The sequence below is a fragment of the Orcinus orca genome, chromosome 15 (assembly GCF_937001465.1).
Source record: "Orcinus orca chromosome 15, mOrcOrc1.1, whole genome shotgun sequence".
In the NCBI taxonomy this organism is placed as follows: domain Eukaryota; kingdom Metazoa; phylum Chordata; class Mammalia; order Artiodactyla; family Delphinidae; genus Orcinus; species Orcinus orca.
In genome coordinates, this window is record NC_064573.1 from 24,865,701 (window position 1) to 24,891,986 (window position 26,286).

General features: G+C 48.9%; 1 protein-coding gene across 6 annotated transcripts in view; it reads right to left on the reverse strand.

Moving 5' to 3' along the window:
- Nucleotides 1-14,201, reverse strand: part of CTIF (cap binding complex dependent translation initiation factor) — a 301,292-nt gene extending 287,091 nt beyond the window's left edge. The window contains exons 1-2 of one of the 6 annotated variants that reach the window (XM_033421376.2): nucleotides 13,960-14,200; nucleotides 6,958-7,082 (exon numbers count right to left, since the gene is read on the reverse strand). The gene's annotated coding sequence lies outside the window, so the exon portion shown is untranslated. Of the gene's footprint in view, nucleotides 1-6,957; nucleotides 7,083-12,843; nucleotides 12,866-13,959 lie in introns of those variants that run through there. The other 5 variants (XM_049697879.1, XM_012531707.3, XM_004266079.3 and 2 more) reach the window with 5 other exon arrangements.
- Between the last annotated feature and the right edge of the window lie 12,085 nt (nucleotides 14,202-26,286).

Here is a 26,286-nt window from a genome sequence, read left to right on the forward strand (position 1 = left end):
GTTAAGGTACAACACTCAAAATAGCAAAACAGTTTATGCTGCTTATTAGCTGTGTGACCTAGGGTAAATTACTTAACCTCTCTGTGCCCTCATTGTCTCATCTATAAAATAGAAGGCTAATTAAGATAACACATGGAAAGTGCTCACGAAGCACTTTAACACAGTAATACGTAACAAATGTTAGGTTTTTAAAGTTATTATTGGATTGCCCCAGGGTTTCAGCAGAAATACCACCTGTTCAATCCCTGAGTTGACAGACATCCACCCCCACCCCACCCCCAAACACAGCAGCTCACAGTGCAGAGTCCAGGTTCTGCAGTCACATAGGCCTGGATTTGGAGCCTGGCTTTTATAACAAAATAGCACAAACTGGGTGGCCTAGACAAGAGAAATTTATTTTCTCATAGTTCTGGACACTAGAAGTCTGAGATTAAGGTGTCAGCAGGGTTGGTTTCTTCTGAGCCCTCTCTCCTTGGCCTCATAGATGGCCACCTTCTCCCTGTGTCCTCACATGGTTGTCTCTGGTGTCCTAGTCTTAATGTCCTCTTCTTTTAAGGATACCAGTCATATTGCATTAGGGCCACCCAAAGGACCTCATTTTACCTTAGTTACCTCTTTAAGGGCCCCATCTCCAAATACAGTCACATTCCAAGGTCCTGGGGGTTAGGACTACAACATACTTTTAGGGGGGATACAATTCAACCCATAACAGCATGGTGGATTACCTTTCTTCCTCTTTAGGAAAGGAATATGTAGAGACTCACAAATCCTTATCCAGGGCACTGTGCTGTGCACACTGAACTGGTTTGGAATCTGGAGAGATGCCCAAAGTGAACAAGTACCTCCCCTCATTCTACAAATACTCATTTTGCTTTAAAAAAGATCTGCGTTCCTGGAGCAGGGACCCTGTGGCAAGCACTGCCCTAGCCCTATGGGAAATCCACATGTGACTCAGACCAGGGTATGATCTTCAAGGTGCTTATGATCTCAGGGAGCAGATCAGGCAAGAACCCAAGGAAGGATGGGAGTGACGCAAAGGGCTAAGTGTGCTAAAGATGTACAGACCGAAGGCTGGGATGGAAGAGGAGGACAAAACTGACCATACAAGCAGAGTACAGAAGAGCCCAGAGGGCACTTATTCGCTCCAGGGGACTGCGTGGTCTTCCCTTGGCCTGAGCTCTTTGTTTGTATCAACAGAAGGGGATGATGGTTTGGGGAGGGGAAGATGGTGTCCCCCATAATCTTCCCGTGGCCTACATTCCCCACGGCCAGAGTTCTCAATTAGCAGGGGCAGGAGAACTGACTCTGCAGGATCCAAGGTGTCCAAGCCACACTAAGAAGCAATTTCCTCCCTCAAACCCCACAGCTGCCAGCACAAGTGACTGCTGTCTGTCATGGACCAGCCAGAACCTCGGCCCCTTAGGTATCTCCGGTCCTGCTGTCAGGGCCACCACCAACATAGGTTCCCTCCCTCTCCCTCCCTCTGGACAACTCTGTCTGCTCGGCTTCTCCACCTGGCCCCGGGGACCGGAATGCAGAGGGGCCACTGGGGGAAGAGGACATAGAACCTACCTGAGACCACACAAAAGACCTCCACGAGACACCTAGGGTCCTACACTCCCATATTACCTATAGGTTAATAAATAATAATTACTAGAAAAGGCAGGATTATAGTGAAAGAAAGAAGAGTAGTTGCCAGAGCCCAGGGGGTAGGTTTGTTTTCCTTATACCTCAATTATATTATGAGAAATTATTTTATAAAAAAATATATCTCAATAAAGCTGATATATCCCCAAATGAATAAGTAAAATCCCAATGAAACTCGGTGAGGTAAACAATCATTGCTTACCTACCCATGACCCCCCTCTCCACCTCCTCGCAGGCACTTCTCCCTCTTGCTATAGATGAGGCAGAAAACACCAAAACTTGCTTTATCAGCCTCCATGGTGAGGTATCGACCCATTTCTCTTCAATGGAACTTGATAGTAAATTCTAGCAGGGGGATTCTGGGCAAGGTTTTCATGCCTGATACATTAAGACACAAGGATGGTACAGCCTCTGTGGAAAATGGTATGGAGGTTTCACAAAAAAACCTAAAAATAGAACCACCATGTGACCCAGCAGTTCCACTCCTGGCTATATATCTGAAAAAAACAGAAACACTAATTTGAAAAGATACATGCACCCCAATGTTCATAGCGATATTATTTACAATTGCCAAGATGTGGAAGCAACCTAAGTGTCCATCAACAGATAAATGGATAAAGAAGATGTGGCATACACACACACACACACACACACACACACACACACACACACACACACTGGAATACTACTCAGCCATAAAAAAGAAAGAAATTTTGCCACTTGCAGCAACATGGATGGACTTGGAAAGACAAATACTGTATGATATCACTTATATTGGAATCTAAAAAATACAGCAAACCAGTGAATATAACAAAAAAGGAGCAGACTCACAGATACAGAGAACAAACTAGTGGTTACTGTGGGGAGAGGGAAGTGGGGAAGGGCACTACAGGGACAGGGGATTAAAAGGTACAAACTATTATGTATAAAACAAATTAAAGGATATATTGTACAACATGGGGAATATAGCCAATATTTTTAATAACTATAAATGGAATATAACCTTTAAGAATTGTAAGTCACTATATTGTATACCTGTAACTTATATAATATTATATATCAACTATACTTCAAGTAGAAAAACAATTTTTTTTAAGACACAAGGAGAAACTCACCTTCCTGCCTGCCTTCCAATACAGTTACGTGAGAATGTGATGTGTGGAGCAGTGGGAGCCATGCTGTGACCATGAGGGGTCAAGCCTGAGCCAGAGGCCAATGTGCTGTAAATGGTTGCCTGGAAGGTTAGAATGAGTCCTTAAAATTATCACTGACCCACTGAATTAATCAACTTTAGAACCCCTACATTCAGACTTCTGGCTAGATAAGTCTATAAACATCTTGTTTTTTAAGCCACTGTTAGTCTAGTGCTTTTACCTGTAGCCAATAACATCCTACAAACCAGGTGGTTTTCATCTCCCCAAACTTCCATCTCCAACCCCAACACTGAGATCATAGTGAGATATATAAGATAGAATCTTGTGGCTGTAAACTGAGACCCATCAGAGTTCTTAGTCCACAGTCCCCACAGATAAAGCTTTCCTCTCTAGCCCCAGAAAAACAGGAAACAGATGCCAGTTTCTCTTGCAGCCAAGCCCCTCCCCTCCATTAGGTCTACGTGTGTCCTGTAGCACAAAGGACTGATGACACATGCACTCGCCCTCCCTGGCTCATGTGGCCATAAGCCCCCATTTGCCCAGGACAGTCCCGGTTTATATCTGTGTCCTGGCATGATTACTAACGGCACTCCCTGTCACTCTCAAAAGTGCGTCCATTTGGACAAAAAATTATAGTCATCCTACTTCTGGCTGCCTCAGCACACTTTTTTTTGCTCTTTACCCAGTACTTCTCACACCACACAAACGTGGCCATTCTGTCTTCCCCACCAAGATGAAGACAGGAAGTAGGGACCCTGCCAGGTTCGTCTGAATTCCTCCGACCCACTTCAGGCATCTGACGCATGTCCGCTAAACCAAACCAAATGTTAACGGAGGTAACAGGCTTAGGGTAAAAGGTTTGAGGCAGAGCTTCCCTGGTGGCGCAGTGGTTGAGAGTCCGCCTGCCGATGCAGGGGACACGGGTTCGTGCCCCGGTCCGGGAAGATCCCACATGCCGCTGAGCGGCTGGGTCCGTGAGCCATGGCCGCTGAGCCTGCGCGTCCGGAGCCTATGCTCCGCAACGGGAGAGGCCACAACAGTGAGAGGCCCGCGTACCGCAAAAAAGAAAAAGGTTTGAGGCAAACCAGTAGAATGTGAGCATAAAGAACAATTTTTGGAGGGAGAAGAGGAGAAACTGGGTACTTTCCCAGAATCCCTGCCCTTCACCACCGGGCCCTGTCAGGAGCGCACATCCGGGTATCCAGCTGGCTGATGCAACCTCGCGACAAAGGAAACTCATGCTCCTCATAACACAACACGGCACCTGTCAAATATATGAACGTCACAGATGCCAGCCAACCTGTGAATGCAAAGGATTCCTCAAAGAGCCCGGGGCCCTGTAGACAGACACCAGTGGGACTCCTGGACCACACATGTAGTGGCCATCCAAAGCCACAACAGGTCTGAGGTTTCAAGTTTCCAGGGGAGATTCTTCCCCACCCCAAATCCAGGCCAAGACAGACAAGCTCCCCCCTTGCATGCTGGGAAAAACACTGTCATTGTCAACACCGTCCTGTTTGGTGACACAAGATGCGGATTGTCCAGCAGGCCACCTTCTTGATCTCATGGTTCAAACTTGTAAGCATCTCAGCAAATGACCCATGAATACGGCAAAGGCCTGTGGGTTCTCAGCTCGTGGTGAGATCATGACATTGCCTACCCCAGAGGAAGGCCCTATAAGGGAATAGCACAGGAATGCCTGCCCCACCCACTCCCGGATGGAACCACACACATTCTTTCTGAATAACTTTAGGGCTCAATTGTCACAACTACAGTAAGGCATTTCCCCGGCTCTGCTGCCCTTTCTCTCTCCCTCACAGAATTTACTTTTTTTTTTTTTGAAACCCCACATTTGTTTATTTATTTTTGGCTGTGTTGCGTCTTCGTTTCTGTGCGAGGGCTCTCTCTAGTTGCGGCGAGCGGGGGCCGCTCTTCATCGCGGTGCGTGGGCCTCTCACTATCGCAGCCTCTCTTGTTGCGGAGCGCAGGCTCCAGACACGCAGGCTCAGTTGTTGTGGCTCACGGGCCTAGTTGCTCCACGGCATGTGGGATCTTCCCAGACCAGGGCTCGAACCCATGTCCCCTGCATTAGCAGGCAGATTCTCAACCACTGCGCCACCAGGGAAGCCCCAGAAGTTACTTTTATTTAGTAACACATACCGACAACACCTAGCACTGTACCCAGTACCTAACAGACACTCAATAAACGTCAGCTCCCTGCATCAGATTCCTGAGTCACTCACAAACTGAAATGTATTCTGGGTGCTGGAGGAAGGAACTTGCTTCTCTAGTCTGGAATCTGAAAAGCACTGAGCCAAAGCTTCTCAGAACTTCTGCATCACAGCCAGCTCAGCAAACCTTACATCTCATCTTCAAAATCTCCCTCTTTGCTAAGGAAGTTAGGATGGAAGTTGGCTGGATTCTCACAGAATCTTAGCTCGACAAATTAAGGCCCTTCCAGCAAAAGCGAGCAAGATGGTGAAAGGCCTCCAACGCATCTCTCACCATAGCCCATGGCCGAAGGGGCGATGGGTGGAAATAGCCGGGCAGTGCCTGAGGCTCACAGGAGGCCTTCCAGCTGCAAAAGCCTTCTAATGAGGGAAGGCACTGCCTCGTGAAGCCACGTACTCCCGGCCACGGGAAGCCTCTGAGCGAGTGCTGGTGGAGACAGGATTCCCACACCTGGTAGGAGACCCACTTGGTGACCTCTAAGGTGTCTCCCAAGTTTGAAATTCGAGGTACTCAAGCCTCTGGGCTTAGGGCAGATGATGTGGCACACAGTCTGGAGGGACCCGGAGCTGCTGGAATCTGCACAGCCACCCTGAGGAGGAACCTGGACAGACGCCTTGTCTGTAAAGACCTAGCCTGAGTCAACAGCGGGGGGAGAAGGTCTGACCTTCCCGGACAGGCCCGTCTGCAGGCTTCTGCTGAGAGATGAAGCCCTCGGGCAGATGCAGCCCTTCTCCACAGCCATGCACACGCCCTCAGCAGTGTATAAGTGTCATGAAGGCCCTTTTCAAAGGTTCCTGCCAAGGTCTCTTTCTCCTTCTCCTCACTCAGCCCCCTCCCATCCCCCGGGTCCTGCAGCATCTCTCCAAGGTGGAGACCCAAGTCAGTGAAGGGTGAAGAACCCCAGAATCTTCCAGCACTCATGAGATCCTGGAGCCCACAGGCAGGAAGACCCCAGCCCCCAAAGGCTTTAATGGGCTAATTCCCTGGGGACTCCTGGACCACACGTGTAGTGGTCATCCAAGGCCACAACAGGCCTGAGGTTTCAAGTTTCCAGGGAAGATTCTTCCCCACCCCAGATCCAGGCCAAGACGGACAAGCTCCCCCTCTCCCGCTTCCATGCCACTGGGTGGACGTCTATTCCATCCTCTCTCCAAGCCTGCACACCTTTGCAGGGGCCCGTTTCAGGCAGGGCCCTCCATGCCAACTCCCAGTCTCACCTTGGACCCTGGAGGAGGCAATGCCAAGGGCTCAGCTGCCTTTGGGTCTGAGACCCCTCAACACGCCCACAGCCAAACCCACCCCCAGGCCTGGCCTAGCGTCAGTGCAAGCTTACACTTTGGAGTTCCCTGGGGATTTCTCTTACACTCGAGGAGCTCAGCTCTTCTTTGAAAGGATGCTAGTTATATTTCATACAGCATTTCTAGGTGCTTGGTAGTTGGAAGGTTTTCGAGATTTTTACTCCGCTATGATACTAAAAATATTCCAAATCAGTGTTGGAATCCCCTCTTTGGACTTGTTCACGGGAACCTTCTCTGGCTGACCTCACCCCACACCCCAAACAACAAACTCTGGCCACATCCCTGCAGATCCAAATACGCAGGATGAACATCTACTGTGTAGGTCCGAGCATTCAAAAATGAAAAGACTGGCACTCTGCCCAAAACACAGCAGCCCTGTAAAAATGCGGCATGGCAGGAAGAGAAGTACCAGCAGGCCTCTTGCATTTAATCTGCAGCCCACTCTTTGTCCAGGTTATTCCAGACTTTTAGTGGTTTCATATTTCCACATCTTGTCTCCCAACTAGACTGCCTTCTCCTGGGCAGAGGTCCAGGTCTCCCCTGCCCTTTACTTACGCCCTGAGGGCCTGGGAAGGGCTCTGCTAACCAGGGATGTTAAAAATGACAAGGCCTCTCCCCTAACTCACTTGAAGGCTTCCAGCTGAAGCGCGCTCCTGGCTGTTGCTGGATTCTGCCAGCCGGGCCTCCAGCATGACACAGCATCCCCGCCTGGCTTCCCTGATGACAGCGGCCCGGCGTGACAAAGGATTCTCTGACAATGGGAGGAAGAGGTCTTCTTATTGTCTACAGCAGTCCCCACGGCAGTCACGTTCAGCAGCAGACCATTCCCCACTCCCAGAACTGTAGCTCCTGCCCACATCTCCTCCTCAGGCTTCTCCCACGAGCACTGTATTGTCTGCAAGACAGCTCCACTGGATTATCCTACCAGCCATTCAAACTCACCAAGGCTAACATTAAACTCACCACAATCCTCCTCACCCCCACCAGAGCAGACCTGCTCCAGCCACCAGAAGGGCACCGCCCGGTAAAGGCCGCCATCCACTGAGTCCACAAGGCCAGAAGCCTGGGAGTCACTGGGACTCCCCCCTTATCCCCCAAAGCTAAGCAATCGCGGCTGACTTTACTCCCCAAACGTTTTTAATACGTGGCCTTCCCTCCTCCCCATATGTCTCGTCCCCTGGGACCTGAACGCTGCATGGAGCTGCCTGTTGCCTCATCAGCCCAGAGGCCGCCTCTGGCTCCCAGTTATGCTCCCTTCTGGCCCATGGCCGAGTGCCTCGACTCTGCTTAACGTCCTGTCCTCCATGCTGAAACGTGACATCCTCAGCCAGGCTCACAAGCTCCTCAGAGCGGGGCTCTGTGTGCCTCTCGGCCTTGTGCTTGACTGCCCTGGGGCAGCCCCTTCCTCCACCAGGCAGCCTCGGGCCTCCACGCCGTTCTGCCCACATCCCTTCCCCCTGAAGGTCCTTCTCCGGTCTCTTCTCCTGGCTAATTCCTTTTCATACATTCAGATTCAGCTCCTGCATCATCTCCCTTAGGAAGCCCTCTCTGATCTCTGAGGCTACAGCAGGTGGCCCTTGTCTGGAAGGCAACTTTCTCCAGCACTGCGCTCACCACACATGCTGAATTTAACTGTTTAAGTGCCTGCCTCTCCCGCGAGACAGTGGGTTCTTTGAAGGCAGGAGGGCTGTGCCTGTTCACGGTTGCAGCCCCAGGGTGTAGCACAGAGCTGGCCAGAGAAAGAGCCCAGTCACTACGAGAAGCCCCATCTGATTGCAGGATCCACCCAACCTCCTTGGTTAGCTCCACCCCGGACCAAGCACACACAATTTCCCCTTCACCCTTTTTGGGCCATGGTCCCAACTGAAAACCTCTGCCAGGTCTGCCACAGCCCCAGACCTACCCTCAAATCCACCTCTTTCATGAAATCATCCCAAACTGGCCCCAGTCCACATATCACTGTTATGATAACTGCCTCCCATACTTTATCCATCCCGCCCACGGGTAAGTTAGCACTTAGGTCTGGCGCCATGGTTGGACATAAGCCAGCAGTGGATATCATGGAGAAGGAGCTCCAAAAAGAAAAGAAAAGAGAAGAAAGAAGCAGCCCCAAAAAGTTCGAGGTCCTCCACTCACACAAGTGCAATGATGATGTGCCGTGGTGGACCACGTCAACTAAGGACACCAGATTTGATCCCTGCTCTACTACTTACTTGTGACTGCGGCATGGCAGTAACCATGGAGGCTCAGTTTCCCCATCTGCAAAATGGGAATAACAACAACAGCCTCACAGGGTATTATAAAAAGCAGATGAAATAATCTGTGTGAAATAGTTCATAAACTGCAAAGCCAACTCAGGTGTAGGGTATTATGCTAGTCTCCAGTGCCAGCCAACCCCCTATCCAACTCCACTACCCCCACCCCCAGTAGTTCTTCTCCTTACTTGAGTCAGGTAAGAATCAAATGAAATATGTGGATCCTCCTCCTAGAAAAATGCAGGTACGTAACAGGTTTGCAAACCCTTTCAGGAGGTTCCTGAGGACCCTGCCTTGGAAAGGGAAAGCCACAGACCAAACTTAAGAGCATTGGAAGACCCCAAGCATAGACCTCTCTCCCAAATGTATGCTCTCATCCAGATTCCTGGCGGCCAAAGATGAAAGATAGGGCAAGGAAGGCCAGGTTTGAAGGAAAGCAATCTCAAGACTAAAAGACGAATTCCGGGGCCTTTCCTGGAACCAAAGGGAAAAAAAAAAAAAAAGATGCAGAGTTTTCACTCTTTGGGAAGTAAGAACCCCACTTTTTTTCAGGAAGCATCACAGTACAGAGAAAGAAGATTAAATAGGGCATCAAATTTTAGAAGTTCATGTTCCACTCTGCCAAGGGTTCCCTGTGACTTTGGGCAAGTCATTTCACCTCTCTGGGCCTTGGGGTCTTCAGCTCATCAACAAGGCCCTTCCCAGCTCTGGGTGCCTAGATCTGAGGATGTGTCTGTTCTCACTCTGTTCTGAACCACAGCTCTGGCCTGGGATTAATTCAGAAACAACAGGCAGCTGTCGATAGTCAGCTTGGGGGTAATTCTGAGAGAAGACCACCATCACAGCAGTGCCCTAAGTTAAACTGCACGCAAGGGGAGGCAGGAGGGCACAAGAGCAAAGCCTGAATGTTAGCAGCTGAGCTCAGGTGACCAGCGAGTCAGCAGTGAGGCCCAGAGGTAGAGGATCCCCCTCAAAGAGAACACCGAAAGGGGCTGCCACTTTATTGGGTAAGCTATGCAGAAATGCCATCAGGTTTGGAGAATTGCCCAAAACTGCAACTTGCCCGTCTGTTTTGTACCTCCTGTTCTTTCTCTGGGCTCAGGATTCTCTCCCCATCTTAACCACCACCTCCTGCTTCCTCCTTCATCATGTGAACTGCAAACAACAGAACCTTAAAACAAGGGCAGTGAATGCAGGGGACACGGGTTCGAGCCCTGGTCCGGGAAGATCCCACATGCTGCGGAGCAACTGAGCCCATGCGCCACAACTACTGAAGCCCATGCACCTAGAGCCCGTGCTCCACAACAAGAGAAGCCACTGCAACAAGAAGTCTGCGCACTGCAACAAAGAGTAGCCCCCACTCGCCACAACTAGAGAAAGCCCGCATGCAGCAACGAAGACCCAACACAGCCAAAAATAAATAAATAAATGAAATTTATTTAAAAAAAACAAAACAACGAAACAAGAGCAGTGGACCCCAAAACTGAGATGAAATTGGAAAACAGTGTCAAGGACCCGGGAAGTGAGTTGGAGAATGAATAGATTAAAAAGCAGACTCATATTAGAACATATCCATAGACCTGTGAGACAGAAACTACTAAACTCAGGCAAGGCCTAAGTGAGACCTTGACCAAAGCCACTGAAGACAGCCTATCACAGCCCATCACTGTCCAGCAGAGCTGGGCCAGGAGCACAGAGAACAACTTGTCAGTTCTTCATTGCTCAGCAGACTAAACTGTTGGTTGGCTTCAGGGTCATCTCTCATGAGCTGCCTAACCTCTACAGGACAGACCTCTAGGGCTCACCTGGGAGGTTCCAAATAGTTTGAAGTTCAGAGCAACAAGGCTCTTCTTCCTCTGTTGCTTCCTTCTGCATTTGCTGTAGCACAGGGACTCGCATTATGAGTCCCTTGCAACCAACATATGTGAAATTGACTAAGTCCCAGGGCGAGTGCTTTAAAATATTTATGATTTGTTCCCTCCTGCAGGCTCTGAATCATCCGTTTTCTGCACTGCAAATTAGCTGTTTCTGCGATCCTATCTTTGTGTGCCCCAAACACAGCAGAGTATCTAGACTACAGAAGGTGCTCAACAAACATCTGCTGGACTTAAAATCTTACATTTATCTCCACAGCTAGAAGATGTTTTTGCCAGGCAGGGCCACTATGTTAAATTTTCTTTGTAAGCACTTCAAGATACACAAACATGTTGGTGTTCAATACATATTTGTGAATGAATAGCTGATTATCTGACCAAACCTAATAACCCTCCAGGCTCTGTCTGAGAACCTTCATGTGCGAGAACTCGGAGAAATACATACAGTTATGGAGGAGCTCTTTGTTGGTTTCAAGGCTTCCCCATCCCTGGAGATGGAGGGGGCAGGTTCCCGGGGGGTTTCTCAGGAGTTATACTTTAAACCCATGGTTTTGGAACCAGTAAGTAAAGAATAAACCTTAGATTCAATAAAGACCCCACGAACACACCCATATGAACACAGGCATGTGTTGCAGACACATACATCCATATGTATTTATTACATGCAGGTATACATACTGCATGTATCAAAGCTGACGATCACTCACCAACAGTAAATTATCAGATGAGTGATAACAACAGCAATGCAGACTTCTGTTCTTTAATACTTATTCTCATTAGGACTGGTAGCAAACCAAGTGTTTTCTGACAAAGAATAAATACCATAATTTACTCCCTTTCTTGGGTTCAGTATTTCCTGAGGTGCCAAGACCTACACTTTAAGGTGGTCACTATTTAATTAAAAGCCATAGTCTGAGAAGTGAAATCACAGAAACGCCTCAGGCAAGTCACGTCAGTTTTTGAGCCTCCATGTGCTAAAATGGGGTTAATATCCCCCTACCTCATGGGACCCTCTTAATAAATGCAATGATGCGGTGGGGGACTGCCCAGTAAAGTCATACAAACATATTGCTATTCTAGCAATCTCTTAATCACTGATGACACTGTATCCCAGAATGCGTTACAAAATTACTGCTCCAAGCGCACATTATCCAGGACAGACACTTGACACAGCAGATGAGTTGATCTGTGTGTAAATCGAATCCTGTTTCAAATACTCTAAGGGAGTGTATCCTGTGAGGGACTGGACATCTTCTAACGTCTGCTCGGTGCGTTCTGTTCCACTATGATTGGGTTTTCTCGCACGCCAGGCAATTTTCTCGCGCGGTCCCAGCATGCTCATACCGGGATCCCTGAGGTTTACGGCCCAGACCCGGAGCTGGACAGGAGGAAACAGGCCGGACAGCCTGCGGCCCCTCCCCGCCCTCTGGGCGGCTCCTTCCTCTCTCCTCCAGCTCGGGCGGTCAGCGGCGCTCGTGCTGTGTCACTTTCGCCATCGGGAGCCTCCAGCCGCCGCGGAGCCCGCAGCTCCAGCGGCTTCCTCCCTTTGCCCGCGGGCCCCTAGCCTGGGAGATAATCTCCGGCCGCAGAGACCCAGCGCCGAGCGGACAGAGCCGGCAAGGGCATGCGGCCGGCTGGGAACCCGGCAGCGGCGCAGGAGGCAGCGCGGGGCTGGGCCCGGGGCCGGTCAGGCCGGACAGCCTTTGGCCCCCACTGTCTCCAGGTCGAAAAATTGGGAGGGGGTGCGCAGAGCGCGCTGATTCTCTCCAGGATCTGCGAAGGCGGCAGCAGGCGCGGGCACGAGCACCCACAGAGCGCCCCCGGCCAAGGGTCAACCGAGGGGCGTGGGGGGGCAACGCGCGAGCGCCCGCGGCTCCTCCAGGCCCAGCCAGACCAGCCCCCGGCGCCACCGAGTAGGTGGACAGTCTGCCGGATCAGGGGGACGTCGGGACGCGAAGGGAGGGTTACGCAACCCCAGGGTCTCCCCGGGCCCCCAGCCGCACGACTCCCCTCTCCAAGTAACCCAGGCGCGAGCGCGGACACACACACCACTACGAGCCCTGGCGGGACCGATACCCCGAGCGATCTGGGCCCAAGCGCGTCCCCACGACGCCGCGGTCTGCGGTCCCCGCCCCCCCACACACGCCAGAGCGGTGTGTACACACACAAACAGCTGGGCGCGGGAGGCGACGCCTCACCCCCCGGGTGGGAATGCACACCGCGCCGCCAGCCACCCCTCCCCTTTACACGCCGCAACCCCCTCTCTGCTCACACCTGCCCCCAAACCCCAACCCTGAAAACTCCACGAAACCAAACAGCCAACGCCGCTCACAGGAGGGCCTCAGACTCCCGACTGTCATTTAACGTCAATGGAGAGACGTACCCAACTCAGATGCGCGGTCCCCGGGACGCCTCCCTCAGATGCACCCAGGCTCCAGCATCCGGCCCTCAGGGGCAGCACAGCTCCGCCGCAGACAAGCCACCGCTCCCCCTGCCCGCCGCCCACCCCCACACCCCCACCACGGCAGGCGTCCGGGACAGTCACCTGCTCGCTGAAGGACCCGAGCCGGAACCCGGGTCACCAGCCACCGCGAGCTGGCTTTTCAGAGCCTGTCAACTTAACCCCGGCTCCGCCGGACAGATCTGTTCCCCAGGCCCAATTACACCGCGGCGACAGGAATGAATAATAATAATATATATTTTTAAAGCCAACAGAATCACCGCCGTGGGGCATGTCCAAAGCCGCGACCTCAGTGGATCTACTGATTCGGGTTCCTCCTCTGCTCCCGTCCCCCGCGCCCCCCGCGGCCCGCAGGCTCACCGTGGACGGAGGGAGGGTGCAGCCTGTCTAGACGACAGACATCCCCGCGCCCGCGGGGACGGGCGCGCACACACACACGCGGCCGCCACAGACACAATCAGTCACCAGAGGAGGGAGGGGCGGCGTGGAGATACTCTCTCGGGGTCCCTCCGGGAGCCGCCACCCTACCTCAGTGGAGCACGGCCAGAACAGCTGCAAGTTTGGCCGGTACTAAACCAACTGCTTGATGCAGCAAATGCGGGCTTCAAAACAAAAGAGAGGAATCAAGCTCGCTCTCTTCCTCCCCCCGGGTCGGAATCTGGCACATGACAGCGGCTACACCAAGCGGCTCCAACGCGAGCCGGGCTCCAGCCGTGCGCCCCCCAAGAACCCCCCCTCCTCACTGGAGCTCCAGAGATACGGCTCCCCTACTGGCGGGGAACCCGGCAGGGAAGGGGCAAACCTCGGGAGGGGGAGAGATCGTGGAGTGCGGTCCTCGACAGAGGCGGGGAAGGTGGATGCGCGCCGACTCCTGGCTGCCCCGGGCGCAGGGAGGGGGGAAGGGGGCTAATTGTTTGGGTCGGTTTTCCCGGATTTATCTATAAGCACGCGCACGTCACGCAGCCCTCCTCGCGGGTCCCCGAATCGATAGGCAATCAGAGATGACTAAAAGAGGGGGGCGGACGGGGGGATGCTCACCTCGGGGTTCCTCTGGCCGCCGCTCCGAGCCCTAGTCGGGGGGTGGGGGAAGGGGGCAGGAAAGGAGAAGGGAGGGAGGAGGCTCGGGAGAGCCGACTCCAGCCTCGAGTTCCGCGCGTCCCGGCTGCGGAGGGGCTCCGGCGCCCCAGCGCACAAACCCAGGCGACAGGGGAGGGAGGGAGGGGAGGGAAAGAGGGAGGGAGGGGCGGGTGGGGGAGAGGGAGTAGAGGAACGAAAAAAAAAAAAAAAAGATCCCCGCTCTGACACAGGGAAAGAGAATGTAGGAGAGTGACGTCCAGGCCCCGCCCTCCCCTCCGGCCACGTGCAACGACTTGAAAGGAAAGAGGGCGGCGGGAGGCCTGATGGGTAATGTAGTTCGCCTTTCTTTACCGGGATGGCGGGCCCTGGAGAACGGGGCGCCGCCGGGACGCCGGGGATGTGCCTGAGCAGCAGAGACAGCCTGTCTGGCCACGCCGAAACCCAACGCCCAACGCCCGTTCCCCTCCCCGCCACGTGCTGGCGCAGCCCTGGGTGGGGACCTCCGCGTGGGGAGAATTGGGGGCTTAGGCGAGATCCAGGCTTGGAGGGAAACATTTGATTTTAGGGACAGGACGGCTTTAAGGATGAGGACTTCCTTGCTTTAAGTGCTAAGTCCGTCCTAATGGCAGATAAAAGGGAGCTTTGTGTACGCACTGGGCGGCCCAAGTCCAGTTATTAACGCTGTATTAAATGCTAACGTCTGTTATTGAGATGCATATGTTATAATTAACATTTGAACATCTCTGTGGCAGGGGCGGGATGTTGTAATTAGATATGCACTTTGCAACCAATTAATTTTCCATTGGCCATGCTAAGGGCTAAGGCTGGGGACTTGGCGACGGGGAGAATTCAATGCAATGTATAATTCAGTAATCACTTAACCAAATCACCAGCGTTTTCCAAGTGCCTACTAGGTGCTAGGCACTGAGCTTAGCACAGAGAAGCCTTCTGGAGAAATATATGATGCTGTACACCCTCCAAGCAAGGGGGTTATAAACTCATGGAAGGAACTGTGTGACTCGGTATAACTGCGAAGAAAATCATTTATTAATTCATATAACATTTGGTGAGCATTTTCCACAGATGGGACATGTCTGGGAATGCCAAGACAGGTGAGACCCTCAAGGAGGTCAAAGTCTAGTGTAAGGACCACAGTCAGTGAAAGTATAGGGGATAAGTCCACACTTAACATAGACATAGGCACAAAGTGCTAAGGAACCCTCAGGAGGAGCAGCCAACCAGGATGGAGGGTGGATGGGGGTAGGAGAGGATGAGGGAAGGCTTCTTGGAGGAGGTAGTACTTTAGGTAAGAATTATTAACATTTTTAACAAAGGCAAAGAGAGGGGTAGGCCTCTGACTAAGGCTACAGGGTACAAAGGCTGGAGATGAGAGATAAGAGAGCAAATTCTGAAAGTCCCAGCAATTTGACAGGGCAGAAGGGAGGACCCAAAATGCGGGTGGGTCAGGGATGAAGTGTGTGTCTAGAGGGCAGAAGGAGCCTGGGATGGCTTTTCAGCAGAGATGAGGCTTGCAGTGGGCCTTGAAAGAGGGAGGTGAGATTTCTTTCAGAGCGGAGAGCATGTCTTCCTGACTTGAAGCTCAGCGTGTGCCAAGCCGGGGTGGAAGGAAAGCCGAGCAGCACCCGCGGTCACATCCAGTAGAGCAGCTCTTTTGACTCTTGTACCAAAGGACATGGAGGCGTGTCATCCCCTCCCTTCTAGAGGGAGGCAGCAGGCCCATAGTTGTGCATTCATAAGAGGCAGAGTGGCTACCAGCAGCCAGTTGTCTGGGTGCCAGGCCCAGTCCCCCCGGGCAAAGGAACGTGTTTAAGCACACCTGACTCTTCCTACTGGTTTGTCCCTCTTCGCATTTACGCCTCACTGGCTCAGCAGTTATTTTTGCGCTTTAACATCTGGATGATTTCCTGGATTTACGAAATATGGACTAATAGTCCCAGAGTCTATCCACTCAGCAGATTCCCATTTACCTACCTTTTGTTGTCAATGCTGTTTTGCACATGGTGTGATATGCACACTATTTGCAAAGGAACAAGAATGGAATTGTCTGGGTCTTGGTTTTGCCTTTGCTTTAAATCACACCCCCAGAGGTGAGAACAGGATCCAGCCCCGGAGGTGAGGAAAGGCTGAGCAACCTGCAGAGTGCAAAACATCTGTGGAGAGTAGGTGCCTCTGTTTGGGGGCTGTGCCTGCAGTGACAGCGCCAGTGGTGACAGCACAGACTCAAGACTCAGCCTGAACCCTCAGCCTGAATCCCAGGCATGACACTTCCTGGATCTGCGACCTTGGGCTGTTTACTTACCCTCCAAATGAGTGACTTGGGCGGCTCATTCAACAACCTTTCTTGGCCTTGTGAGAACCGACGGTGAAAATGCATTTAAACTGGCTCCGCGTCACACAGCAACTCTTGGTGATGGTCATTCCTTTCCCTGTCCCAGGGTCTTTCTGGGCCAGAAGAGTGATCCCTGAATTTTTTTTTTTCTGCAGGTAGGCCAGCAGAGCTGGTGCTGCAGGGAGGATTCCTAAGGGTGACTCATCTTCATGTGTGAAGTAGGTTAGGGTTGTCTTCAGGGAACCTTCACCCGATTTCAGTCCTCACCTCCCGCGGGCTCAGCGCTCCTAACCCTCCCCAGCTGACAAGTGGTTACGCTCTCCCCTTCCCCACCCTGCTGCCCCAGGACCCCCTTGTGTGTGCACCCAAAGCCCCTTCTCTGGACGGTGTCCCCAGGCTCCCTCATTCCTTCTTCCCACCTAGCAACACTTACCTCCTGCTTTCCACATCCCAGAGCCTGGCTCTCTGCTTTACCTTCAGCCTAATCACCCTTCATGAATGGATGATAAGATAATCTTTTCATTCTCTCCTCCAGCTATGACATGTTTGTCCTCTTATCTAGAGCTTTCTGAAATGGCCTTTGCTGATGGGGATTTCAGGCTGGAATGGGGATCTTTGAGAGGAAGACTCTGTGGGTCACTCAGACTGGAAACCGTGGCTTTCCCAGTGTGGGAGACCTGGGGCTTCATTGGTCCCTCACGTGGTGGCCTTCCTTCCCTGCAGTTGATCTTATGCCCCACTTGCAAGCTTGGGTCAGGGGAGCTGCTGGATGCAGAGTCAATAAACCGGCACTGGAATTGGTTAATTAGGCAGATTTGAGTTGTTAAAAGTTGCCTTTACCTAACTTGTTACCACATAGCCTAGAAATGAAAAGCCAGACTGTTTCTCTCTGTCTTAAGCAGTTGCTTTTCCTAATCAATACTTCCCTAAGATACTAGCAAAAGGAGAGAATTCCCTGGCGGTCCAGTGGTTAGGGCTTGGTGCTTTCACTGCCATGGCCTGGGTTCGATCCCTGGTCAGGGAACTAAGATCCTGCAAGCTGCACAGTACAGCCAAAAAAGAAAAAAGAAAAAGGAAAAAAAAGGACACTAGCAAAAGGAAATATTTCTCTTTTCTTCCCATATCGTCTTCTGACTCCTGACCGTCTTTCCTCCATCAGTCAGTGCATTTATTGAAGGCCTGGTGGGAGCCCACCAGAGTGCAGGGGCAGAGAAATGGCCTGCTTCAGGAGCTGGCACCCATGAGATAACAGAAGAACTGATGGGGCGCTATTCTGCGTGAGGGGGATGTTAAATGAACATAGCGTTCCTAGCAGGCTGGGATGGTCAGAGAAGACTTCCGGGAGGAAAGTGAGACTAGATCCACTTATAACTTCCCATCGGGAGGAGGTCAGCAGTGACCTAAATCCCAGTTTTGTAGCATTGGCCTGGGAGGCGTTACGCAAGTCATGTCTTTATGTGGAAGCTAGAGAGTGGGTTCATCGTGCATCAGTTTGGTGGCCGGTGACCCCAGAGAGGGAAGGAAGTTATCAGTCTAGTGTTTTCGCTCTGCTCCTGTGGTGTTGGCCTGGAGAGATAACGGCTTGATAGAATCAGGTTAAATTTCACCCCTGTCTCATCTCAGCTTCCACTACACAACCCCAAAGACCAATACCTGAAAGGCAGATGGAAAGTGGTCTTCTAGGGTTGAAGTTGGTGGTGGAAGAAGGGACACCAATAGAGAATGATGAGCTTGAGAAAAGCAAAAGCTAAATAAGAAATAAACCAACAAATGTTTATTGGGTGCAGGCTACACCTAAGACGTTGCATGGCACCTTGGGGAACTCAGTGTGTGAAACTAGGTTCCAGGCCCCACCTGCCCCTATCCTGCTGTGTGACATCTCCTCTCTCTGGGCCTCAGTTTCCACACCTGTAAAATCGGAGGGTCTATGATCTCTCAGATTATTTCCAAACCGAAGTTCTCCCTTTGAGAAGTTTATAGTCCAGTTGGCAAAAGAAACTGAAAGTTAAGTAGCCAAAAGCATGAATTTTAAGCTGTTTAATTCCAGCAGATCAGGAAGGGTTTGCAATATTCATTTAACAAAGCCCTGAAATCCATGAGGGAACAGAACGCAAGCAGACCTTGTCTCACAAGATTCAAGGACAGTAAGTGAAGCCCATGAATAGTCAAGCATTCCTCAATTTCTTTAGAGTTCAAGGTCAGACCTCACAGGTCAGTGGCATGAGCACCACATCCATGGATGGCCTTGTCCATGATGAGGACTTGGGCAAAGATCTGCAAGAGACAGATTTCATTATTTCTCAGGCTACACTCTGGAAAAACTGTGCCACGCTCATCCTGGGAGGGGTGGCCCAACTTACTGGACCAGGGGTATACACTTGATCCAAGGGACTCCAGACTATTGGCTATGCCTGGACTTAACGGCCCTGGCTCCAGCAGATGAACTGAGCCAATCAGATTCCCTTTTGCAAGAATCTTCAGGAAGAGGCTGAGAGACCTGTGCTCACCGGTGACTCTGCTCAGTCAGGTTGGGGAGGAGGGGCTTGTGGCCTTAGTGGGCCAGGTGCAAGAAGAGTAGGCAGAGGAGGGGAGTGAACGGGAAAAGGGAGGGAGAGAGATGTGTGGAGTAGCCTCAGTTCCAGACTTTCTGATTCTCAGTCACAGGGTGCTCTACTATACCTGTCTTTGACTCCTGATACTTCTGTATCCTCATAGTAATTCCCTTTACTTTGTGCAGGGCTGAGTGGGTTTCTGATTTTTGTAATCCAAAGACCCATATCTCAAACAGCCTGAAAGAGAAGAAGTGCAGAGAAAGTTACAACCATTATGATCCCTGTAGCTGGGAATTTCCCCTGCTGAAGATGCTCTTCCCTTTTCTATCCTAGATGTCTCCCTCTTCAACTAGTTGGTAATCCTTGTCTCCTAAATCTTATTCTGAAATGTCTGCAAAATAACTTGACCTTGAACCTCCCCTATCCAAGAAAAATAGGTAATATATTAATCAAACGATTCCTATTTGCCAGGCAACAAACGAAACACTTTCTTTGCTTTATTTCATATAATCGACATTGCAACTTTTGCAGTGGAAGGAACTGAGGCTAGGAGGGGTGACAGAACTTGCCCAGGGGCACACAGCCAGCAAGCAGGTGGTAGTCCTGTGGGCCTCAGAACCAGCAAGTTTTAACCACACCCCCTCATCTCCGAACGTCAGCATCCACCTTCTCAAGTCCCCAGCGAGCACCTTTCCTCTAGGTGCAGGAAACATCCTTCTTCCTCACTGGTGCATTTACAATGAGGTGCTTTTTCTTTTAAACTGAGACTTCCGAGATGTGTGTGCATTTGTTTGTATATAACTGATGCTCCAAATGCTTCTATGCTGTAGAAGAAGGATCATTGTTCATATACCTCATCAGTCAAAAACAATGTTTTGATCTGCCTCTATATTTCTCATTTATTTGTTATTTATTTTTTATCTATTATATTTTCCCAAATAGATATTTTATTTTTTCTTTCAGTTTGATTGAGATATAATTGACATAAAATAGGCATTTTAAATGATGGTCTAAAGATGAAACAAACATTTTTAAATAATTTTAAAATTTTTACGCATTTATGATTCAAAAGTCCTTTTGCTCTTAGGGAAGCTTATTTTTTGCATAAATTTAACATGAAGGTGACCATCAGTAAATATCATAATATTTTTTTCTGGCACCCCAGTGGCTTGTTTTGGGATACACATACCTGGGGCCCACATACCATACCCTGGATGTGGAATGTTTGTCATGTTCCCCAATTTGTTAATAATACAGTGATTTCAGGAAATAATGAAGAGGCAGTCAGCTAAAACTTTTAGTGAGTTTTCATTGCTTTCCTGACGTATCTATTACCCTAGTAAGTTTTATTTTTTGTGTTTTAAACCAGTGATTTATTACACATAATTATAATAGTTGGGATAGCATTACTTATGCATTATTCATCCAGCTAAGTCACTTAATAAAATTAAAAACACACATTTCTATGTCGTTGAAAAGTCTTTAGAGACACCATTTGAAAAATCACTTAAATGACCCCTTTTTTTACCCTAGTGTTTACTGAGTACATACAGTGCGTTTGCTCTAAGTTAGATATCGTGAGTGATAAGTACACACAAAAATGGGCATTCATCTATGCTTACAGGACCTCACAGTTTAGGTCAGAAGAAAAGACAGACACATTTTAAGCAGACATGGCAGTATAAGACTAAAATCCAAAACATGCCCGATGTACAACACAGAGGGAGTGATTGTTCAGAGGAAGGGGAGTCTTGAGACCTGAGTGGCAGGGAAAGTTTTACAGGAAAAGTGGGGTCCAAGCCAGGCTTTGAGGCCTGAATGTGATTTGCATGGAAAGGGGATAGGAAGGTGGCTGTCCCGTGGGTGGACAGCAGGAGCTTATAAGTGGGAATTAGCAAGTGGAAGGGTGATGGTGAGCAAAGGGTAGAAGAAGGCAGTAAGTCCAGAAAGGCAGTACTGTGGAGCTGGTTTGAGCCTGGACTCACGATGCACACGGACCAGAATATGAATCTTGCCACCACCTTTTATAACCAGGTGTCAGCCTTGGGCAACTTAAGCACTCTGAGCTCCTGTGTCCTCTATAAATCAGAAACATAATAGAGCTTTCCTTGGTAAGTTATCACGAGGATTAGAGGAGATCACGTCTGTGAAGCACCGAGCACATTGTAAGGGCTCAATGAAGGCTAGATTTTTTGGGGGGTGTTATTCTTGGTTTTTGTTGTTGTTTTACTGGGGATAGGCTGCGTGGGACCTTGAACGAAAATCTGAGCAATCGGGACTTTTTTCTATGGCCCAGGAGAGTGAGGTTAGATTTTGTTTCTGAGTGGTAATTCAGACACAGTGGAACATGCCGCAGTCCCAGGCCCAGTGAGTCCAGTCCGACCTGAGCCGAGGTCCCAGTAACCTTCATTGGCACCTTCAGCACGACCTCTGCTGGTTCAGCAGAACCTGGGGGCTAAGGAACAGACCTTCGGGTGCTCTAGGGGCTGACACCCTGTCCCTCCCTCACCCACATGCAGACACAAATATGCACACTCCACCTCTTTTTCCATTTTGACAATATTGATGATCAAATTTGTTTATACTCCACTCTTTCCAAAACGGACTTGAGACAGCTTTTTAAATTCTAAAATGCACTTTGTATATGAAGATAGTGGTTTACACAAAAGGTATTTTATGAGATGATTATCCTTTTTACAAAAGGAGTAACCATGATTTCTTTAAATAGTAGCTCATCTTGTATGTTCAACATCGATCTGATTGACAAAATTTTGCTTTGCCAGCAACTTTTCTGGAATGCGTCAATGGTATTAGTGTGATTCACAGCATTGACTGGTTTTGATCAAGTTTGGTACTTGAATAAAGGGTGTAAGAAGCCCTTGAATTTATTTTGTGCCATCTTAAACCAAAAGGGCTCTGCTGTATTTTTTTTTTTTTTTTTTTTGCGGTACGCGGGCCTCTCACTGTTGTGGTGGCCTCTTCAGTTGCGGCGCACAGGCTCCGGACGCGCAGGCTCAGAGGCCATGGCTCACGGGCCCAGCCGCTCCGCAGCATGTGGGATCATCCTGGACTGGGGCACGAAACCGTGTTCCCTGCATCGGCAGGCAGACTCTCAACTACTGCGCCACCAGGGAAGCCCTCTGCTGTACTTTTTGATGAATTTCTTTACAAACTGAGATGTACAGAGCTAAGCAATTGAATTGAATCTGGTCTAGAGACCACTGAGCTGCCAGTTGGTCATGGAAGCCTGACTGGAGAAGGCGGCAGGGGAGATTTTTCAGGTAAACAAGGAAAGATGCCGGTTGGTTGGTGTTGAATGGGAGACCACCCCAGGAGAAGGGAGAAGTGTGGAGAGATGCTCGGGCTACGCTTCTCCCTAAAGGGCAGCAGCAGGGGTGGCCCACCAGCCTGGAACCTCGGATAAGCCGCAGAAGAGACAGGAACAGCCTAGTGACAGTTCTCCTGGCCCCCATCCCAGAAAGCAGTTTTGGTCTGATGCAGAGATAAGATGCGCAACACTCCCTTCCTGCTATACCTGATTTCAGGCCTTATCAGACATACCCTTTCGGTGGGCATGTTGCCATAACAACCTTATAGTCACTGGAGGGCATCTATAATTGGGAGAAAATGGCATTAATTTAGTTACAGTTTTTGTGTTTTTTTTCCCTGGGAGGAGTTTTAGTCCGCAGCTACTTTAAGTACTCGGATTCAGATGTAATCTTTTTGCCTGAGCAGACTAATAATCACCTTGTAATTTAATTACTAAGCCAGCACCAGTGAACTCTTCTGCTGTCGACTGACTTATAATTTTTGAATACCAGCTTCATGGGCAGGGCCTGGCTCTGAAAGCTGTAGTTATCCAGATGCAGGTCTTAACCGATGCTGTGCTTCATGAAGCTACTCGGCCACAGAATTATCTCCAGGGATGCTTGTGAGACTCGAGCACGTCCTGAGTGGTCCACCTGTCAGCTATGGCAGGCGTTCATTTCCACCAGAGAACAGGTTGTCCCTACTGTCATTTCTCCCTTCCCTACAGTCTCCTGCCACCTGGTATGATCCCATTTCCTAGACCTAGAAAGCCTCCAATCTTGGAATAATAGGGTTTTTTCTCAAATTTTTAAATCTTAAAAAATCGTGAAATACATATAATATAAAATTCATAATATAAATTTACTGTCTTAACTATGTTTATGTGTACAATTCAGTGGCACTAAATACATTCACATTGTTGTGCTACCATCACCACCATCCAGCCACAGAACTCTGCCTTTTGCAAAACCGAAATTGTGTACCCCTTAAGCAAGAACTCTCCATTCTCTCCTCCTCCTAGCCCCTGGCAACCACCATTCTCCTTTTTGTCTCCATGAGTTTAACTTCTCTAGGGGCCTCATATAAGTGAAATGATACAGTATTTGTTCTTTTGTGGCCACCTTTTTTCACTTGGCATGATGTCCTCAAGGTTCATGTATGTTATAGCATGTGTCAGAATTTCCTTGTTTTTTAAGGCTGAGTAATATTCCCTTCTACGTGTATACCACATTTTCTTTATTCATTCATCTGTCAATGGACATTTGGGCTGCTTCCACCTCTTGGCTGTTGTGAGTAATGCTTCAATGAACCTGTGTGTGCAAATATCTCAAGACCTTGCTTTCAGTTCTTTAGGGCATATACCCAGGAGTGGAATTGCTGTATCAAATGGTAGTTCTTTTTTTAGTTTCTTGAGAAACTGTTTCCCATAGTAGCTGTACCATTTTACTTTTCCACCAACAATGCACGGGGGTTCCAATTTCTCCACATCCTTGCCGACCTTTATTTGTTTTATTTTTTTATAGTGACCATTGTAATGGGTGGAGGTGGTAATAATAATTTTTTATTAAAGAGAGGACCTGTCTAACCTCACTATTTAATAACGCTTCTACTAATAGCAGTTATAATAGCTGACACTGAGTACATAGCACATGGTAGCCACTTGTATTAGGGTTTTCCAGAGAAACAGAACCAATATCCCTCAACACAGAACAAGGGCTGCTTAAGGATTAACAGGACAACCTCTAGTAATGTAGTTCTTTTATTTTGTTTCTAAAATGTAATGCCTTTCCTGATGATGATGACAAAAAATAATGAAGGCAATAATGATATTAAAGAAGTAAAGAGAGATTGAATATAACCAAATGTTCAGTTATAATCTCCATATGTGAAAAAAACTCAATATTTGAACATTTCATATTCATAGCGAACTAAATGAGAGGGCGATTACTCATCTAATGGAATTATTTGCTTTATAGAAGGATTCACTGAGTTATCCTCTTCTGTGATGAGCTTTCCCCGTTCACTTAAAACAGGAATTAATTTATAACAATGTGACGTGGGTATAGCTCCCCCAGAACCCATCTATTGCACAGCATGAAGCCAAAACAAGTTCCTAAAATGATTTTGACAACTGGATAATGATAGTGGGGAATATTTGTTCACTTCAGCACTTGAGGATTCCAACTGCAAAAGGATTCGCAGGTATCAAACCACTATCCTTGGTCTTGGTGAAATTATGAAGGACTAGAGAGATGCCAAAAGATGGGTGGAACAGATTATTAAACGAGTGATTGCGAGCACCCACCAGAAGAAGGAATCACTTGATGACTCCTTAACAAGACAGAAATAAAAAGCTGGGCCAAACTGAGATCTTTTCTTGTATGGCTGATGCTAATAGAGAACTAGAAGGTGAGAGAGCCGTGGCTTTGCTATGCACTTGTCAGTCTCTCCTGACCTTCTCCTGAAAAAGAAGAAACGTCGATGGAAGAGAACGCATGACTAGGTGAGCAGTTACTTCTGGCTTTTTGGTTAAGATGACCCGTTGTGTGTTGATAGATACTCAGCAGGCACAATCTCACCATATCAATTAGGAATTGCATTCAGCTGCAGAGATCCACGTTATAGTGGCTTAAAAAACAATAGGGATTTTTCTCTCACATTAAAAAAGTTGGTACAGTCACTTTGGAAGACAGCGTGGCAGTTTCTTACAGAACTAAACGTACTCTTACCATGTGATCCAGCAATAACATTCTTTGGTTACTTGCCCAAAAGAATCAGAAACTTATGTCCACACAAAAACATGCACATGGATATTTATGGCAGCTTTATTCATAATTTCCAAAACTTGGAAGCCACCAAGATGCCCTTCAGTAGGTGAATGGGTAAACAAACTGGTACATCCAGGCAATGGGTTATTGTTCAGTGCTAAAAAGAAATGAGCTGTCAAACCATGAAAATTCATGGAGGAACCTTAAATGTATATTGCTAAGTGAAAGAAACCAATCTGAAAAGGCTGTATGGTTTCAACTATGGGACATTCTGGAAAACACAAAACTGTGGCAAGACATTCAAAAGATTAGTGGTTGCTAAGAGTTCCAGGGAAGGAGGGATGAGCAGGTCTAGCACAGGGGATTTTTAAGGCAGTGAAACTACTCTGTATGATACTGTAACGGTGGATACAAGTTGTTATATGTTTGTTAAAACGCATAGAATATACAACACCAAGAGTGGACCTTAATGTAAAGTGTGGACTTTAGTTAATAATAATGAATCAATATCGGCTCATCAATTGCAACAAATATACCACACTAATGCAAGATGTTAATAATAAAGGAAACAGTGGGGGTGGGGAGGGGGGCTCTGGGAACCCTCTGTACTTTCTGCCCAATTTTTCTGTAAACCCAAAGTGCTTGAAAAGCAAAATCTATTAATTTAAAAAAGGAAAAAGGCCAGACTGAGAAACAGAAAGAGTCCAGAGTTAGACACCTCACAGTGGAGTGATGGCTCTGTGCTCATCGGAGCCCCATCTCCTTCCGTCTTCCCAGTCTATCTTCCCCAGTGCATGGCTTCCATCCTCAAAGTTGGCTCATGGTCACAGATGGTGACTTGAACTCCCGTCACCTGAATGCCACATAACAGTAGAGGGATGGGAGGAGAGACAAAGGTACACTTGGGTCCCTATCAAATCAGACCCCTTAAAAAGAGTTCCCAATGAAGAACAGACTGCATGTTAGATGATATTGATATTAAGGAAGTGTTGTTAGTTTTGTCAGGTGTGATACTGGTATCATGGTTATGTTAAAAAAGAAAGTATTAAATCTCTTAGAGAGACGCACTGAAGTATTCATGGGTAGAAATAATATAACATCTGGCCTTTGCTTTTTTTTTTTTTTTTTTGCGGTATGTGGACCTCTCACTGTTGGGGCCTCTCGCATTGCGGAGCACAGGCTCCGGACGCGTAGGCTCAGCGGCCATGGCTCATGGGCCCAGCCGCTCCGCGGCATGTGGGATCTTCCCAGACCGGGGCACGAACCCATGTCCCCTGCATCGGCAGGCGGACTCTCAACCACTGCGCCA